At 40.9% G+C, this 18,572-nt stretch overlaps 1 protein-coding gene across 6 annotated transcripts in view; it reads right to left on the reverse strand.

Annotated features, from left to right (window-relative positions):
* Nucleotides 1-16,776, reverse strand: part of TAB3 (TGF-beta activated kinase 1 (MAP3K7) binding protein 3) — a 94,552-nt gene extending 77,776 nt beyond the window's left edge. For 2 of the 6 annotated variants that reach the window (XM_055437854.2, XM_055437853.2), the window contains exon 1: nucleotides 16,520-16,770. The gene's annotated coding sequence lies outside the window, so the exon portion shown is untranslated. Of the gene's footprint in view, nucleotides 1-14,844; nucleotides 14,865-16,519 lie in introns of those variants that run through there. The other 4 variants (XM_055437852.2, XM_055437851.2, XM_088834093.1 and 1 more) reach the window with 3 other exon arrangements.
* Nucleotides 16,777-18,572: the final 1,796 nt, after the last annotated feature.

The raw sequence follows: 18,572 nt of genomic DNA on the forward strand, positions 1-18,572 counted from the left end.
TGCCGCCTATGGGGTTTCATAGAGTTGGACACGACTGAAGCGACTTAGCAGCAGCAGTTGCAGACCAGAATGGAGTGGCAGGATACATTCAAAGGCTGAAAGGGAAGAACCTGCAAGCAATACTGTACCCAGCAAGGCTCTCACTGAGATTTGATGGAGAAATCAAAAGCTTTACAGACAAGCAAAAACTAAAAGAATTCTGCACCACTAGAACAGTTTTGCAAAATACTAAAGGAACTTCTCTAGGTGGGAAAAAAAGGGGTGGGGGGACAACTGCAAACAAGAATAGTACGAACAGGAAAGCTCACTTGTAAAGGAAAGCATAAAGATAGGACAGCATCCACGCATAAATGTGGTATCAAAACGGCAATCATGAGGAGAATACAAACTCAGATAATAGGAAACTTAAAATGATCTTGTTTATATATACAGACCGCTATATCAGAATCCATGGGAAGCACAAACCAAAAATCTACAGCAGATACACACACACACACAGAGTCCAGTTAATTTGACTCTGCACTCCCCACTGCAGGGAGCATGGGTTTGATCCCTGGTCAGGGAACTAACATCCTGCAATGAGGGAGAAGGAGAGGGAGAGAAAGCAATACAACACAACATTAAATGTAGTCATGAAATCACGAACAAAAGAGGAAGGGGAGAAAAAAGACCTAAAAAGACAAATCCAAAGCAATTAACAAAATAGACATCAGTAATTAACCTTAAATGTAAACGGTTACTCATTCTGTGAGGCCACCACCACCCTGACACCAAAACTAGACAAAGATACTACAAAAAAAAAAAAAAGAAAGAAAATTACATGCCAATATCACTGATGAACAAAGGCACAAAAATCCTCAACAAAATACCTTCAAATCGAATCCAACAGCACATTTAAAGGATCATACACCATGATCAAGTAGAATTTATCCAAGGGATGCAAAGATTTTTCAATATTCACAAATCAGTGTGATACAACACATCAATAAATTGAAGAATAAAAATGGAATGATCATCTCAATAGATGCTGGAAAAGCGTTTGACAAAATCCAACACCCATTTATGATTAAAAGAAAAACAAACTCTGGAAAGGTGGCATAGAGAGAACATACTTCAACATCATAAAGGCCATATATGACAAACCAACCGCAAACATCATACTCATTTCCTCTAAGATCATGAACAAAACAAGGATGTCCACTCTTGCCACTTTTATTCAACAAACTTTGTAGCCATGGTAATCACAGAATAAAAATATAAAAGGAATACAAACTGGAAAAAAAAGTAAAACTGTCACTCTTTACAGATAACATGATACTGTACATGTACGTGCATTCATGTTCTGTCATGTCTGACTTTCTGCGACCTCGTGGACTATAGTCCACCAGGCTCCTCTGTCCATGGAATTTTCCAGGCAAGAATACTGGAGTGGGTTGCCTTTTCCTATTCCAGGGGATCTTCCAGACCAGGGATTGAACTCACATCTCTTGAGTCTCCCGCATTGGTAGGAGGATTTTTTACCACTGAGCCACCCGGAAAGCCCTGAAAATTGTAAAGATGCTACCAGAAAATTACTAGAGCTCATCGATGAATTCAATAAAGTTGCAAGATACAGAATTTATATACAGAGATCTCTTGCATATCAACAGACTAGCAACAAAAGATCAGAAAGACAAATTAAGCAAACAATCCCATTTACCATCACATCAAAAAGAAGAAAATACCTAGGGATCACACCTACCTAAGGAGGCAAAACATTGATACTCTGAAAACCGTAAGACAAAGATGAATGAAATCTAACATGACATAGAAAGATGGATAGATAGATCATATTCTTGGATAGGAAGAATTAATAGTCAAATGAGTATACCACCCAAAGCAATATACAGATTCAATGTAATCCCTATCAAATTACCAATAGTATTTTTCACAGAACTAGAACAAAAATCTTAAAATTTGTACAAAGATACAAAAGAACCAAAGCAGTCTTGAAAAAGAAAACGGATCTGGAAGAAGCAGGCTCCCTGACTTCAGGCTATACTATAAAGCTATAGTCATCAAATCAGTATTATGGTACTGGCACAAAAAGAGAAATACAGATCAATGGAACAAGACAGAAAACCCAGAAATAAACCCACCTACCTATGGTCAATTAATCTACAACAAAGGAGGCAAGAATATACAATGGAGGTCTCTTCTATAAGTGGTGCTGAGAAAATGTGACAGCTACATGTAAAAGAATTAAATTAGAAGAGTCTTGGGACTTCCCTGCTGGTCCAATGGTTACAAATCTGCCTGCCAATGCAGGCAACATGGGTTTGATCCCTGGTCCAAGAAGATCCCACATGCCTCAGGGCAACTAGGCCCATGCATCACAACTACTCAACTAAGCCCACACTCTAGATCCCATGAGCTGTACATAATGAAGCCTGCACACCTAGAGTCCGTGCTCCACAATAAGAGAAGCTACTGCAATGAGAAGCCCACACACAGCAATGAAGAGTAGCCCTTGCTCACACCAACTGGAGAAACTCCATACGTGACAAAGACCCAACACAGCCATAAATCTGTCAATCAATAAATGAATAAAAATAATAAACTGGAACATTCTTTGTCATTTACAATAATAAACTCAAAATGAATCAAAGACCTAAATATAAGACCTGATACTATAAAACTCTTAGACGAAAACATATGAAGAACAACACACTTTAACACAAATCACAGCAGTATCTTTCTCAATCTGTCTACTAGAGTAATGGAAATAAACACAAAAATAAACAAATGGGACTTCAGTTCAGTTGCTCAGTCATGTCCGATTCTTTGCAACCCCATGAATCACAGCACGCCAGGCTTCCCTGTCCATCACCAACTCCCGGAGTTCACTCAAACTCATGTCCATCGAGTCAGTGATGCCATCCAGCCATCTCACTCTCTGTTGTCCCCTTCTCCTCCCACCCCCAATCCCTCCCAGCATCAGAGTCTTTTCCAGTGAGTCAACTCGTCGCATGAGGTGGCCAAAGTATTGGAGTTTCAGCTTTAGCATCAGTCCTTCCAATGAACACCCAGGACTGATCTCCTTTAGAATGGACTGGTTGGATCTCCTTGCAGTCCAAGGGACTCTCAAGAGTCTTCTCCAACACCACAGTTCAAAAGCATCAAGTCTTTGGTGATCAGCTTTCTTCACAGTCCAACTCTCACATCCATACATGACCACTGGAAAAACCATAGCCTTGACTGGACGGACCTTGGTTGGCAAAGTATACTCAAAAGCCTTTGCGAAGGCAACCATAAACAAAATGAAAAGACAACACACAGAATGGCAGAAAATATTTGCAAACTATGTGACCAACAAGGGATAAACCTCCAAATCTACAAACAGCTCATGCAGCTCAATACCAAAAAAAAAAAACTCAATCAAAACATGAGTGGAAGACCTAGATATTTCTCCAAAGAAGACACACAGATGATCAAGAGAAACATGAAAAGATGCTCAACATTACTAATTATTAGAGAAATGCAAATCACAACTACAATGAGGTATCACCTCACACCACTCAGAACGGCCATCATCAAAAAGTCTACAAATAAATGTTGGAGAGGGTGTGGAGAAAAAGGAACCCTCCAACACTGTTAGTGGGAATGTAAAATGGTACAGCCACTATGGAGAACAGTACGGACATTCTTTAAACTAAAAATAAAGCCATATGACACCGCAATCCCACTCTTGGGCATATATCTGGAGAAAAACATGGTCTGAGAGGAAACATCCATCCCAATGTTTACTGCAGCACAGTTATTATCAATAACTATGACATGGAAGCAATCTAAATGTCCATCAACAGAGGAATGGGTAAAGAAGATGTGGTACATAAACACAATGGAATATTTCTTAGTCATCAAAAATAATTAAATAATGCCATTTGCAGCAATGTAGATGAACTTAGAGATTGTTACACTGAGTGAAGTTAAGTCAGAGAAGGATAAATATCATCAGACATCCCTTATGTGCAAAATCTAAAAAGAAAATGATGCAAATGAACTTATTTACAAAACTGAAACAGACTCACAAACTTAGAGAATGAACTTATGGTTACGAAGGGAAGGGTCGGGGGAAGGGATAGTTAGGGAGTTAGGACTGACATGTACACATTGCTATATTTAAAATGGATAACCGACAAACTCCTACTGTATAGGACAGGGAACCCTGCTGAGTGTAATGTGGCAGCCTGGATGGGAAGGGAGCTTGGGAGAGAACAGATAACATGTATGGCTAAGTCCCTTAGCTGTCCACCTGAAATTATCACAACCTATTGTTAAGTGGCTATATTCCAATGTAAAATAAAGTTTAAAAAAAAAAGAGGGAGGGAAAAAAAAGGTAATATACACAGTATCAAGAATGAAAAAGGTTCGAGAAAAATGAATACATATATCTACCCAAAAACCTGTCCATGAATATTCATGGCAGCATTATTCCTACTAGCCAAAAAGCAGAAACAACTCAAATGTCCATCCACTGATGAATGATTAAATGAAATATGGTATATCCATACAGCATAATATTATCTGGCAGTAAAAAGAAACAAAGTACAGTTGACCCTTGAACAACACAAGGATTAAGATTACTAACCCTTCACACAGTTGAAAATCTGAGTATAATTTATAGTTGGTCCTCCATATACACGGTTCCTCTATATTCACTGGTCCATATTTGCAGATTAAACCAAATGTGGATTGTATAGTACTGCAGCATTTTCTACTGATAGAAGTCCCAAGTAAGTGGACCCACACAACTCAAACTCCTATTGTTCCAGAGTCAACTGTACTGATATATGCTACAACATAAATGAACTTTGAAACCATTATGCTAAGTCAAAGAAGCCAGCACCAAAGGACCACAAATTGCATGATTCCATTTATATGAAAATTATAGAAAAAAACAAATCTATACAGGCAAAAAGATTTGTGACTGCCTAGGGCTGACAGGGCAAGAAGCAGCTTGTGGGAAATGGGGAGTGACTGCTAATGGGTGCAACATATCTTTTTGTCCTGAAATTGATTATGCTGATGGTTGTAGAAATCTGTGAATGTTATAAAAACCACTGAAAGGGGAAGCTGTATGATTATACCTCAAGGCCATTTAAAAAAAAGAATAAAAGGAGGGATCTTCACTGAGGAATCTGAAGACAAACAAATGATAAAAGTATATTAAAGCTGATACACTGAAAATTCAGATTAAAAGGACACATTTTTAAAAATATAACTTACTAAACAGTTTTACGAAGAAATAAACCCATATCAAGCATCTTTCCCAAACATGGTATAAATCAGAAATCAATCACAAGAGGAAAACTGAAAAATTCACTAACATGTGGAGATTAAACAACATGTTACTGAACAACTAATAGGTCAACAGAGAAATCCCTGGTGGCTCAGATGATAAAGAATCTGCCTGCAATGCAGGAGACCTGGGTTCAATTCCTGGGTTGGGAAGATTCCCCTGGAGAAGGAAATGGCTACCAACTGTAATATTCTTGCCTGGAGAATTCCATGAACAGAAGAACCTGGTGGGCTACAGGCCATGGGGATGCAAAGAGTCAGACACGATTGAGCAACTAACACACACATGAAAAAAATACCTTGAGACAGATGAAAATAAAATACACCAAAATTATGAGATTCAACAAAGCAGTTCTAAGAGGGAAGTTCATAGTAACAAAGGCCTACCTGAAGAAACAATAAAGACGCAAATAAACAATAGAACATTACACTTCAAGGAACTAGAAGAAAGAAGGAAGTACAAAGTTAGTAGAATGAAGGATATAACAAAGATCAGAGTGGAAATGAATGAAAAAGAAACCAAAATGACAACAGAAAAGATCAATGAAACTAAGAGCTGGTTCTTTGAAAAAGTAGACAAAACTGACAAACCTTTACAAGGGATACCACAGAAATACAAAAGATCATAAGAGACCACAATGAACAATACCAATAAAGTGGACAATCTGCAAGAAATGAATAAATTCCTACAAACAATCTTCCAAGAGTGAATAATGAAGAAATAGGAAATGTGAATAGATTAATTACTATTAGGGAGACTGAATCAGTAACCAAAAAATCTCCCAACAAAGAAGAGTCGAGGATCTGAGAGTTCCATTGGTGAAGTCTACCAAACAGTCAAAGAAGAATTAATACAAATCCCTCCCAAACTCTTTCCAAAACACAGAAGAGAGAAAAAACAACAACAACAAAAAATGGAAGAGGACACTTCCAAACTCATTTTAAAAGGCCAGAATTGGGCCGATACTAAAACTAGACAAGGATACCAAAACAAAGAAAACTACAGTACAATATCCTTGATGAACAAAGAGGAAAAATTCTCAACAAAATAGTAGCAAATGAAAATCAAGAGTACATTAAAAGAACCATATACTATAATCAAACGGTTTATTCCAGGGAGGCAAGGATGGTGCAAGACCTGCAAATCAGTCAATACGATGTACTACATTAACAAGATAAAGGATAAAAATCATATGATCATCTTAATAGATGCAGAAAAAACATTTGACAAAATTCAACATTCATTCATGATTAAAATTCTCAAGAAAGTGGGTACAGAGGGAGTGGAAAGATATATGTACAGGTCTACCGCTAACATCATATTCAAAAGTATAAAGCTGAAAGCTTTTCCTCTATGATCAGGAACAAGCTAAAAATGTCCACTCTCATCACTTTTATTCAGTGTAGCATTGGAAGACCTAGCCAAAAAATTAGGCAAGAAATAAAAAGCATTCAAACTGGAAACAAAGAACTATCAATATTTGCAGATGACATGGTATCATATATAGAAAACTCTTTAAGACTCCATCAAAAAACTGTTAACAACCAATAAACGAATTCAATAAAATTAAAAGATACAAAGTCAATACACAAAAAACTTTTGTTATACTAATAAAATGATGGCTCAGTCAGTAAAGAATCCGCCTGCAATGCAGGAGACCTGGGTTAGATCCCTGAGTCAGGAAGATCCCCTGGAGGAGGGCATGGCAATCCACTCCAGTATTCTTGCCTGGAGAATCCCCATGGACAGAGGAGCCAAGTGGGCTATATTATAGTCCATGGGGTCACAAAGAGTAAGACATGACTGACCGACTAAGTACAGCACAGCACAGAGAAATTAAGAAGACAATCCCATTTACAACCACATCAAAAAGAATAAACTACCAAGGAATAAATCTAATGAAGGAGGGTAAAGATTTATATACTGAAAACTATAAGACACTGTTGAAACAAACTGAAGACACAAAAAAAGATAGTACATGCCCATGAATTGAAAGAATTAATGTTGTTAAAATGTCCATACTACCTAAAGAAATCCACAGATTCAATGAAATTCCTATCAAAATTCCAATGGTATTTTTCACAAAAAGAGAACAAACAATCCTAAAATTTATATGCAACCACCAAAGACCTCCAATAATCAATGCAATCGTGAGAAATAAAAATGCTGGAAGCATCATGCTTCCTGGTCTCAAACTATATTACAAAGCTATACTAATCAAAACAGTATGGAGTTGGCATCAGTTCAGTTCAGTTGCTCAGTCCTGTCCGACTCTCCGCGACCCCATGAATCACAGCACGCCAGGCCTCCCTGTCCATCACCAACTCCCGGAGTTCACTCAAACTCATGTCCATCGAGTCGGTGATGCCATCCAGCCATCTCATTCTCCGTCGTCCCCTTCTCCTCCCGCCCCCAACCTTTCCCAGCATCAGTCTTTTCCAGTGAGTCAACTCGTCGCATGAGGTGACCAAAGTATTGCAGTTTCAGTTTTAGCATCAGTCCTTCCAATAAACACCCAGGATTGATCTCCTTTAGAATGGACTGGCTGGATCTCCTTGCAGTACAAGGGACTCTCAAGAGTCTTCTCCAACATCACAGTTCAAAAGCATCAATTCTTCGGCGATCAGCTTTCTTCACAGTCCAACTCTCACATCCATACATGACCACGGTGGAGTTGGCATAAATACAGACATATAGATCAATGGAACAGATAGACAGTCCATTACAACACAGAAGCCAAGAATATACATTGGGAAAATGACAGTGGTTCTTTCGAATCTTAGAAATGAACAGACTGACACATCTAGTCAAATCTCCTAAATTCACAAACGAAGAAACTAAGGTCCTTTGAAATTGGGTGATTTGTCCAAGGTCATAAGCAGCTCTTGATAAGTAGAAACAACTGAAGCTATTTAAGTTCTCCCCTCTCCCAGTTTTCTATAAGTTCTGCTGCTGCTAAGTCACTTTAGTCGTGTCCGACTCTGTGTGACCCCATAGACGGCAGCCCACCAGGCTCCTCTGTCCCTGGGATTCTCCAGGCAAGAACACTGGAGTGGGTTGCCATTTCCTTCTCCAATGCATGAAAGTGAAAGTGAAGTCGCTCAGTTTGTGTCCGACTCCTAGCGACCCCATGGACTGCAGCCTACCAGGCTCCTCCGTCCATGAGATTTTCCAGGCAAGAGTACTGGAGTGGGTTGTCATTTCCTTCTCCTTCTATAAGTTCTAGGGGACTTCAACCCACCAAGGGTTTGTTTATTGGCAGGGTCCCTCAATACATACCACATTCAATGAGAACATTTTCATCCAAATGTTACCAACCCAAAATTAATTTGTTTGCCATCCATGACTAATAGCCAAATACTATTTCTGGGGAAGAAAAGATAAGACTTTCTAAATTTCATGACGTGCAACCTAACAGATAACTTTCTGTTTACACTAAATGATGATTGTGACATCAAATGTAAGGCATAAGTGATAATTTAGAATGACAATGGCACCCATAGCATACAGTACTCCTGAAAAAGACAAAATAAGATCAATCATGACCTCACACTGAGGTCAATACATATAAATAAACAAACGTGCTAAATTAGCAACAAGTTATTGTACAAACCTAATATATTTTTCAACCAGAATTACAAGTACTTTCTGCAATTCATTCCAGTTAACTTCCATACCTAATATGAAGTATGTCTTTTACATATCTTTAACGATTTAAAAAGATGTCCTGTCATTCTGAAGCTAAATCCATCGAAAGAGAACAAACAGTACATGAAATAACCCGTTTAGTCCAACATATTTCTAAATTATAAAAATGCTTTAGTCTCCACCCTAACACCACAGCATTCTTTCCTCTATCGTAGGATTCTTCTTTTATTTCAAACTATAAAGTTCACTGCCAAGATGAATCCTTGAACTAGACATCCCCAGGGGAAACACCTGGCCTTTTGAGGACCTGCAGAAAGATTAAGTCAGAAAATGGTTTTATGGCCACAGAAACGTATCCCCTAAAGATTAAAAATGACCTAGTAACTAAATGCAACATGGTACCTTCTGCTGCTGCTAAGTTGCTTCAGTCGTGTTCAACTCTGTGCGACCCCATAGACGGCAGCCCACCAGGATCCCCCATCCCTGGGATTCTCCAGGCAAGAACACCGGAGTGGGTTGCCATTTCCTTCTCCAATGCATGAAAGTGAAAAGTGAAAGTGAAGTCACTCAGTCGTCTCCGACTCTTCACGACCCCATGGACTGCAGCCTACCAGGCTCCTCCATCCATGGGATTTTCCAGGCAAGTGTACTGGAGTGGGGTGCCATTGCCCTCTCCGCTAGTACCCTCAAATGGATCCTAAAACATAACAGGACAGTAGTGGGAAAAATAGTGAAATCAAATAAATCTCAGTTTAGCTAATAATAATATACCAATGTTAGTGTCTTAGTTTTGACAAACGTACCACTGCTACATATACCTGGATGAAGAGTATATGGGAACTCTGTTCTATTTTCGCCTATTTTTAAAAAAATGACTTAGCAAGAACTACCAGAAATCAAAAAATTTATACCTCAATTCTGATCCACAGTCAGTATTTTCAGGCAATGCATCTCTACATCCCTACAAGGCCTAAAACAGGGATGAGGAGATACACACAGAAGGGACTCTACTTAAAGAGTAAAGAGTCACCTATTTCTCCATTAATATTATAAAATAAACTCCCAGAAAAGCCTCAAACAAAAACAAAAACACGATACTTATTTTAGGCAGGGATGAAAATGAAAAGCTATGAAAGTATTTCTCAGTGGAAAGGGAGAATAATCCTATTTAACTACAACAGCTATGTACAATGAACAGCCGAAGCTTAATAATACTTATACACAAACACACACACATATATATATAACATTTCTCATGTACTCACCAATGGGCCAGGTGCTGTTTTAACTGCTTTATATGTATTAACACATTTAACACTGCCCCAAACCTTGTTAAGTAAGCAGTACTTACATCTACATTTTACATGAGAGGTTCCGTGACAGAACAGAAATTTGATGGCAACCACTAGGCATGCTGCAATCCATGGGGTCACAAAGATTCAGACATAACTTAGCGACTGAACAACAACAACTACACTACACAGCTTTTTGAAGAGGCAAGCCAAGAAAAACCTCCTGCCTTCTAGAGACCAGGTCCCACTACTTACCCTGTGCTTAGCTTCCACCAGAAAAGAAGCTCTCTGCCCAAGACTTGGGAATCCTCACTAGAATTGTGAACGAATGTGACCCCAACACTCCATCTTCAAGATTGTGTTCATAATCTCTCTGTACCCGATGAACTCAGTGCATATTCTTGTTGAGACATTGTTATACATAGAAGTTCGTTTTTATACTACTATCAGTCCTCAAATTCAGATATGCTGGGCTGGCCTGGAAAACTGAAGGCCACATGGGACATTATTTCTGTGGGAAATTGGTGCTGATTTTCAAAAAGTAATACTTATAAATGAACCATTTAGAAATTAAGGCTCTATCTACACAGACTCTGGCCTTAGACAAAATTTAATAAAGACTCTGAGGTTACTCAAATAACCCCAGTTTTGCTCATAATGTCAAAGTGGCACAGTTCCTTTTATCTAACATAATAGAAAGTGTTAATTGGAAAAAATTAGTTTAATATTTTATGGATTTTCTGCGCTGTGGCCGATTTTGGATGTACCCAACAATGAATATACTGCTCTCCCTGCCACTCCAAGTTTTGCATTAAAAAACTATTACAGAATAAACAAATATATCTTACACATACACACAAACTCCCAGAACAGAAGGGGAATCATATCAGAAGGTAGCTAAAGTAGTAATAGCAGCAGTAATAATGATGATGATAAAGTAATAACAGAACTAACTCTTTTTGAGCATTTACCATTGCCAGGCATGTTCTAAATACTACGCATCCTCTGGCTCATTTAACCTTCACGAAAATCCTGTGAGGTAGATATTGCATTATCCCAATTTCAAAAATGAGGAAACAGGTCAGAGATTAAGCAACTTGCCCAAGATCACAGAGCTAGTTAGTGTGAAAAGTAAGATTTGAATATCTGAGCATTTTAACCACGGCAATCTGTGTGTAATTAAATAATTTGGTAAACTCTTAAACAAAGGGCATTAGAGTGTGCTCGGTGGCTCAGTCATGTCCAACTCTTTGTGACTCCATGGACTGTAGCCTGTCAGGCTCCTCTGACCATGGGATTCTCCAGGCAAGAATACTGGAGTGGGTTGCCATGCGCTCCTCCAGCGGATCTTCCTGACCCAGGGATCAAACCGGTGTCTCCTGTGTCTCCAGCACTGGCTGGTGGATTCTTCACCACCTTCAACAAAGGGCACTTAACTCTAATTCATTTTTAAAATGAGTGGCTTGGAGGGCCCATCTTGCCTTTTAGTAGGAGTAAGTGAAAGTCATGTCTGACTCTTTGCAACCCCATGGACTATACAGTCCATGGAATTCTCCAGGCCAGAATACTGGACTGGGTGGCCCATCCCTTCTCCAGTGGATCTTCCCAACCCAGGAATTGAACTGGGGTCTCCTGAATTGCAGGTGGATTCTTTACCAACTGAGCTATCAGGGAAGCACTTACTAGCAATATGTCCTTCAAACAAGCTAAGACTGAACACATTTAAGGATAATAAAATTTAAATGTATTTTGCTTTGCTTTTATCACTTTGAAATTCCTTACTTGTTTGAACAATACAAACGGTGGTAACAGCATGCAACTTCAACAACAAACTAGTAAAACTTAAAACACACTGTCCATGTTTATCACTAAGTAAAGAAACTTGGGTAAAAACTGCCATAGTTCCAATACCCTTGAAAAGTTTCAGAATAGCAGCAAGAAATAGTGGGAACAAGATATTCTTTTATGATAAAGAAAAACTGTTCTTTCCACAACACTGTAACATCTGCTCCAAGGACAAACATTAATCCTGGATAGACTGAACTTCAATTGTATTTCAAAACACATGTCTAAATTCAGAAATTCTCCACTGACCATCTAAAAAGACTATCAGCTTATCTCTGCAAAGAGCCACCTGATCCCCCTAACATGTAATTTTGGATAGCTATACATCTGCTCCCTACCATTCCACTGAGTAACAAAAAGCACACCACCCCAAACAACTTCTGGAGCACAAGTTGGTTTTTTCAGTCATCTACTTGAGCCTCAAACTTGCCTCCTGAGGAAACAAAGATCCAATGTGCCAAGCTTCTAAGACAGTCCACTAAAGCTTAAATAACCATAAGAATACAGAAGTATAATAAAATACTGAAGCTTCATGAGCAATGTTTCTATCAAAAAATTCATTTAGCAGTCAAGAATAAAAGAATATCCCTGCCCCACTAAACCTTGGAAGTAAAAAAGAATTCTTCCCTCCTCTTAACTGAGTCAGCTCCCCTAGAACCACAGGCCTAGGATTCCATGATCAAGGCCAAGTAGGAGGAAAGGTATAAAAGAGGGTAGTAGACAGTGTACTAGGCTTCAGAGTGTGGTGGAAGGAAATCCTGGGATGAGAAGGCAACACCTACTTGGGAGTAAAGGAAGAAGGGTGGGATGGCAGCTAAAAGGAGCAAAGCAAAGCCTGTGAGGGTTGGGCTGGCCTGCAAAGGACAATGAGGGAACAGTGGCTACTCCCACAGCAGATGGGCTGTTACAAGCTTTCCCCCTTAATGCTTAGGAGAGACAAGGAAAAGAAACCACAGGGAAGAGTCTTGACAAAGACTCCCTCTTTCTGGCTACTCTTATTCTCCTGTGCAATAAAGAATGCAGTGAGTTAAGGGGTCTTGTCCGGGTCCCTCTTGACCTCATAGAGCACATGCATACGGAGAAGGGGAGTGGACCTAGAAGAGTTTCATTGCCCTCTTTGTCATCATCCATTCTGCTGAGGACCTCAGTGTCAACTGAGAACTAAGGGAAAACTCCAGGTACCAACAAAAACAGGGTCAGAAAGAGAGGAAGGAAAGTAAGGATAGAAATTTGAAGCAGAGGGGAAGTTAAGATATTGGAGGGTCAGACAAATAAATTAACAGAACTGCCAGTGAATCAAAGTATCATATATGTTCTTAAATATTCAGAATTCATTTTGACAGTTTCAAATATTGCATCAGGACCATTTCACTTTCCGACAGGAATATTTGTGGTCATGGTAATAAACTGAGGCTTATTATGAAGAAGGTATGAAGCTAAACTTCTAAATACATGAGACAATTTCCTGGTATCTTTTTTTAATACAGTGGCAATATAAATCATTTCAGAAAGGCTTTTTTATTTACTTGGTGAGCACTCACTTACATTATCATTTATTGACTTTTTTTGGCCCAGTAGCCCAAATATCATGAGCAATTAAACTTCACAAATAAGGAATTTATTTAACCTGTTCTTGGGAGTGTACCTATTAAGAAAAACTTGCTCAATCATTACCAAATATGACCCATGAAGACTTCAAGATATTATAAGCAAAGCTCCAAATTCCATAAAACATAAACAGATGCGTCCTGAGGAGCACAGGACTTCTTTTTCCTCCACCCTCTTATACCCATGTTTCCAGAACTTCCAGCCTGGGTTAATTAATTTGACAGGTAAACTTAACCAAATGGCCTGCTAGAAGATGAGTGCCAGCACTTAGAATTTGTTTTCTTTCCTTCTTTTTTTTTAATTTCAGCTTTCAGTGGCTACTTTTCCAGTTGAACTCTCTCTTGAGCAGAGATAACGGTCAGGTAGGCAAGTTCAGCATTGTGACAAACATGCAAGAGCAGAGACCAGTGGGGGACAAAAGTGAACAATGGGCCACACACTGGGAAGATGTTTCTACTGTTTCACCAACATCTCAGATGGTCTTTCACTCCCTAGCCCCGTAAAAGATTATGCTGGATCCCAGAACAGCTGCTGTATTTTTCTGCAAAATACAAACTCAGTCCAAAACCTCTGTACTAAATTAAAGAGAAGAAAAACAGCATCTGCTATCAAGTACTTCACTTGCTGGAGAAGGTAGGTGGTTGGGTGAGTAGGTGGGTGGATATGTGTGTGTGAACATCCATGTTATGATAAAGCAAAAATCCTTATAAATAGTTTATATTTTATTTTAGTCATATAATTTCAAAAACTACTCAGGACCAGAATAAACAAGATATTTGATCTCTGAAGTATCTTTGGCACGCTGAAACTTAAGGCAAAGTTACTGAAAACATCTGAATTTCAGATGGGTCACTACCGGCTACTAGGAATTCTCACTAATCAGCAGGCTTGTGCTAAAATGTTACCCTGGCTAGAAAATTGACACATACGAAAAGGAAAAAAAATAGACAATTTTCAACCAAGGACACCAACTGCTTTCAAGATTACCAACAGAACTGAAAGATTTCTTTATAACAAAAATTTCCATTTTCCCAAAATGTGTATTAGTCAGTACATATACTTATGCAGAGTACAGTAGAAAAAGCACATATTCTAGAATTAGACACACACCAGTTTGAGCTCTAGCTCCACAATTTACCAGCTATATGACCTACTCAGGAAAGTTACTGAAGAATACTGGAGGTTAGTGTCCTTATCTGTAAAACAAAGATAATATTATTACCTTTAGCACACGGTAGCTATGAGGATTAAATGCAAACATACATAACCCACCAAGCCCAGTGTCTGATTACTCAATGTTTGCTCCCTTTGCTCCAATACAAACTTTACAGAGTGTGTTGACAGTGTCAAAGAAACATGTGGAAGAAAATTCAGAGTGACAGAACACAGATTATTACGTCCTGTCAAATGTAAAGATAAAAATCACATATGTAATATTTACCTTCACTAAAGTCTGTTGATCAAGAAGGCTGTAAGGGAGAACGCACTAAAATTTAAACACTTCCTATCATAGAGGCACTTAAAATTATGTATGTATATATGCTTGCATTCTTCAGGTATTCATAAAAGATACCATCACAAAACTTACCATGGCTAACACAACACTGTAAATTATCTACACTACAATAAAAAAATTTTAGGTACATTTAAAAAAAAAAAAAAACACCTTACCAGCGGTCGTGCCTATGGTACTGCTTTTAAAAGCTAGGATGATGCCTTTAAAAGCGAATACTGTGAAACATTAAACTCTCCTCTCAAAAGCCCTTTCTTAATAGAAATGTTTCTTTCTTCTTACAAATGTTCTGGTATATTATTGCAAAATATCTGCAAAGACATAAACTAAATCCCCTTATCGTTCCAAAAGGAAAAAGTGTTTAAAAGAAACTAAGTTTGTCAAGTTGTTCTTTTCCCATTCATTCTTGTTCTTCTACAAACCAGAATACATGACAAGCCAAAATTATCGTCTGATTGACGAATGTCACTGAGGAACTCATGGAATTGACAAGCCGTGTCTGGACCAAAGATGACAAGTTTTCTTAAGCAATTTAAAATAAATTACATTTCAGTAAGGACAAAAATGCTTTGTATCAACGATATGAACTTTTGACTTTACATGCAGCTTACTTTTTAACCCACCTTGTCCCCCATTCCCTCCCCACAAGTCCTGCGTTTATTTAGGCACTTTAATGAGCTGCCACACAGCACTAAACTATAGAACTCCAACTGGGAATAACTCTGTTTTGGACCTCAGAGGACTGCTTGTGTGATCTTCTTTAAAAGAACGTCGACAGTATGTTCGCCTTACTCCACACCTGCCAACAATCACTGACAAACGTCTTTTCGAACAATTAACTCCTATCGCTACTAGTCTTCCCCAGGTTCTCTCAACACCCTCAACAACCCCAATCTTGCTAGTCCTCGTTCCCAAACACTTTTGAGGGGCTTGAAGCCAGGACACAGAGGTTCACTCTTTGCAATGCCCAGGCTCCGGCGAGGAAGGACATCCTCCCCTCTGCTGGGGGGCGAAGGCCAACCCAGGCCCCCGGCCACTCCCTCTCTTCTCGGCCTCCCGGGGCGTCCCGGGCGGGCGTGCCAGGCCCTGCGCAGACCTCCGGCAGCCCTGCAGTGCTCCGAGTCCGCCGCAGCCCCAGGCGGAGACGAGTCCCCGGGACACCCGCAGACCAGCACACGCCCACCGCCCGGGAGCGGGGTCACCGAGACGACCCCGGGGCCACTCCCGACGCCCCGGCTCAGGCAGGTGCCGGGCCTCCTCGCGGACACTCACCCGCAGCTGCTGCTCCCTGTTCGCCGCTGCCGCCGCCTCGCCCTCACACCAGTCGCCAGCTCCCGCGGGGGGTCCGGGCCCGGCGCCGCTTCCCCGCCCGACCCCCCCTTGGGTGCGCGCCGAGCGGGGCCCGAGTCCGGTGAGAGCCGCCGCCGCCCCCTTTCCTCCCTCCTCCTTCAGTGCGTCCCTCCCACCGAGGCCCGCCTCGTATTTCCTGGATCCGGTCTCGGCGAGAGCTTGGCAAGCGAACCTCCAGCTTCAAGGCTCGCGTTGAGCGCCGTCGCTCGCCAGGCACAAAGATGGCGCCGCTGGGGACGGCCGATGGCGATCTCGCGAGGCTTCCCACACACACAGACACACACGGGAGGGCGGGGACCCACGGGAAAGGCGGTCGATGAGGGTAGCCTGAACTGACTTCAAACGCTACCCCGAATTGGAAACGGGCAGCACCAGACGAAAGTTACTGCGCCTGCGCGCGGAACGACGAAGACGCATGCCCAAAACAACTCCTGAGCTACTACCCAGTTCTCCGTGTTTTACCTGTTTCCTCCGGAGGCGCGGGGCAGAGACAGAGGGGGCGGAGTAACCTGAACTGAAACCCCGGCAAGGACTGGGCGGGACCCAGGCGAAGTGAGCGACGTCACTTAAGGCTTGGTCATCCCTCGAGCCCCCTCCAGTGTTCTTGCCTGGAGAATCCCAGGGATGGGGGAGCCTAGTGGGCTTCCGTCTATGGGGTCACACAGAGTCGGACACGGCTGAAGTGACTTAGCAGCAGCAGCAGCAGCATCCCTCGAGAGCTCAAACAACCTGCATGCTTTGGAGGCTCTGGGAATCCTCCAACCCTTTCCTCTCCCTACTCTCCCTGTCACCGAGTATTCTTTGCAAAAAGCTTCAGCTTCCACTTCATCCTGTTCTCGGTTCGCTTGCTTTGTGCAGCCACAGTCCTCCTGTTTCCCACGGCACCATCTAACTTTCTCTTTCATTTTGGCGCTACAGGAGTCTTCCAAATCTCATACTAAAACAGCTGCTTTTGTTCCTGTTTTATTTTCCCTCGCTCTTTCATTAATTTATTCATTCAAACTCAGTGTTTTTCAGTTTTTCCTATGTGCCAGTCACTGAGGAAACATGTGCTCTGACCTCAGGGATTTGTTGGCCTAGGATGGAGACGGGCAAGGAAAAAAACTATGATAGTTCAGCAGTGAATTATATGATAGAAATGAGGAGAGACAGATACTGGGGGCAAGAGAATTCTTGGGTGTCTCACAGTCATGGGATTTAGTCCAGTGAATTAGTCGGGGAGATGTCAGGAAACAAACCATCCCGATTATTTTCACGGAGAGAATTTACAGAATTGATCATTAGATGACTGAAAAGGCAAGAGAACCCTTTTAATATATTGTTGATGTAGCAACTGCGTAGAAGCAGCTCCTATGCCTAGAGCTGGTGGAACCAAGGAAAGCGGTTAGGATTATTCCAGTCATTATAATTTGGATATTTAGACCAGGGGCATTGTGGAGCTGAAACCTCTGAGCTGGAAGCAGCATCTCCTGATGCTGGAATCTCTGAGGGAGGTTTGGGATGCTGTGTCTGCAAGTGGGAAAACGGCAAACGGCTTCCAACTGCTGCTATGGGAAGGAGCCACTGTCCTGAGAGCTTCCAATCTTGCAGCCTGGGAATGAAAATGAGACACATAGTGCAAAGCTGAACCTGATCCATGTTCTGAAGCAGAGCAGCTGCACTGTTGAGAACCACTTATTTTGGAAGCTGGGTGTGGTCAGAAAGGGGGCCATTCAGTCAGGTCACACACCCACACATAGTGGGAACCAGTGTGTTGAAACATTTGTAGCAAACCTGCTTCAAGTTCAAGGATTCATACCAAACAACTGCCCCAACCAACTCACAAAACCATGAGTGAGCAATAAACGTGTATTATAGTACAGCACTGAGGCTTTTGTTTATTACATGCCATAAGAGGACTAATACAGCAGCTCTGTCCCACAGAGTAAGCAAGAGTTGCATGCTAAGTCACTTCAGTTGTGTCCAACTCTTTGCG

This window comes from Moschus berezovskii, chromosome X (genome assembly GCF_049115385.1).
Source record: "Moschus berezovskii isolate FMDL1 chromosome X, NW_MosBer_1.0, whole genome shotgun sequence".
NCBI lineage: Eukaryota > Metazoa > Chordata > Mammalia > Artiodactyla > Moschidae > Moschus > Moschus berezovskii.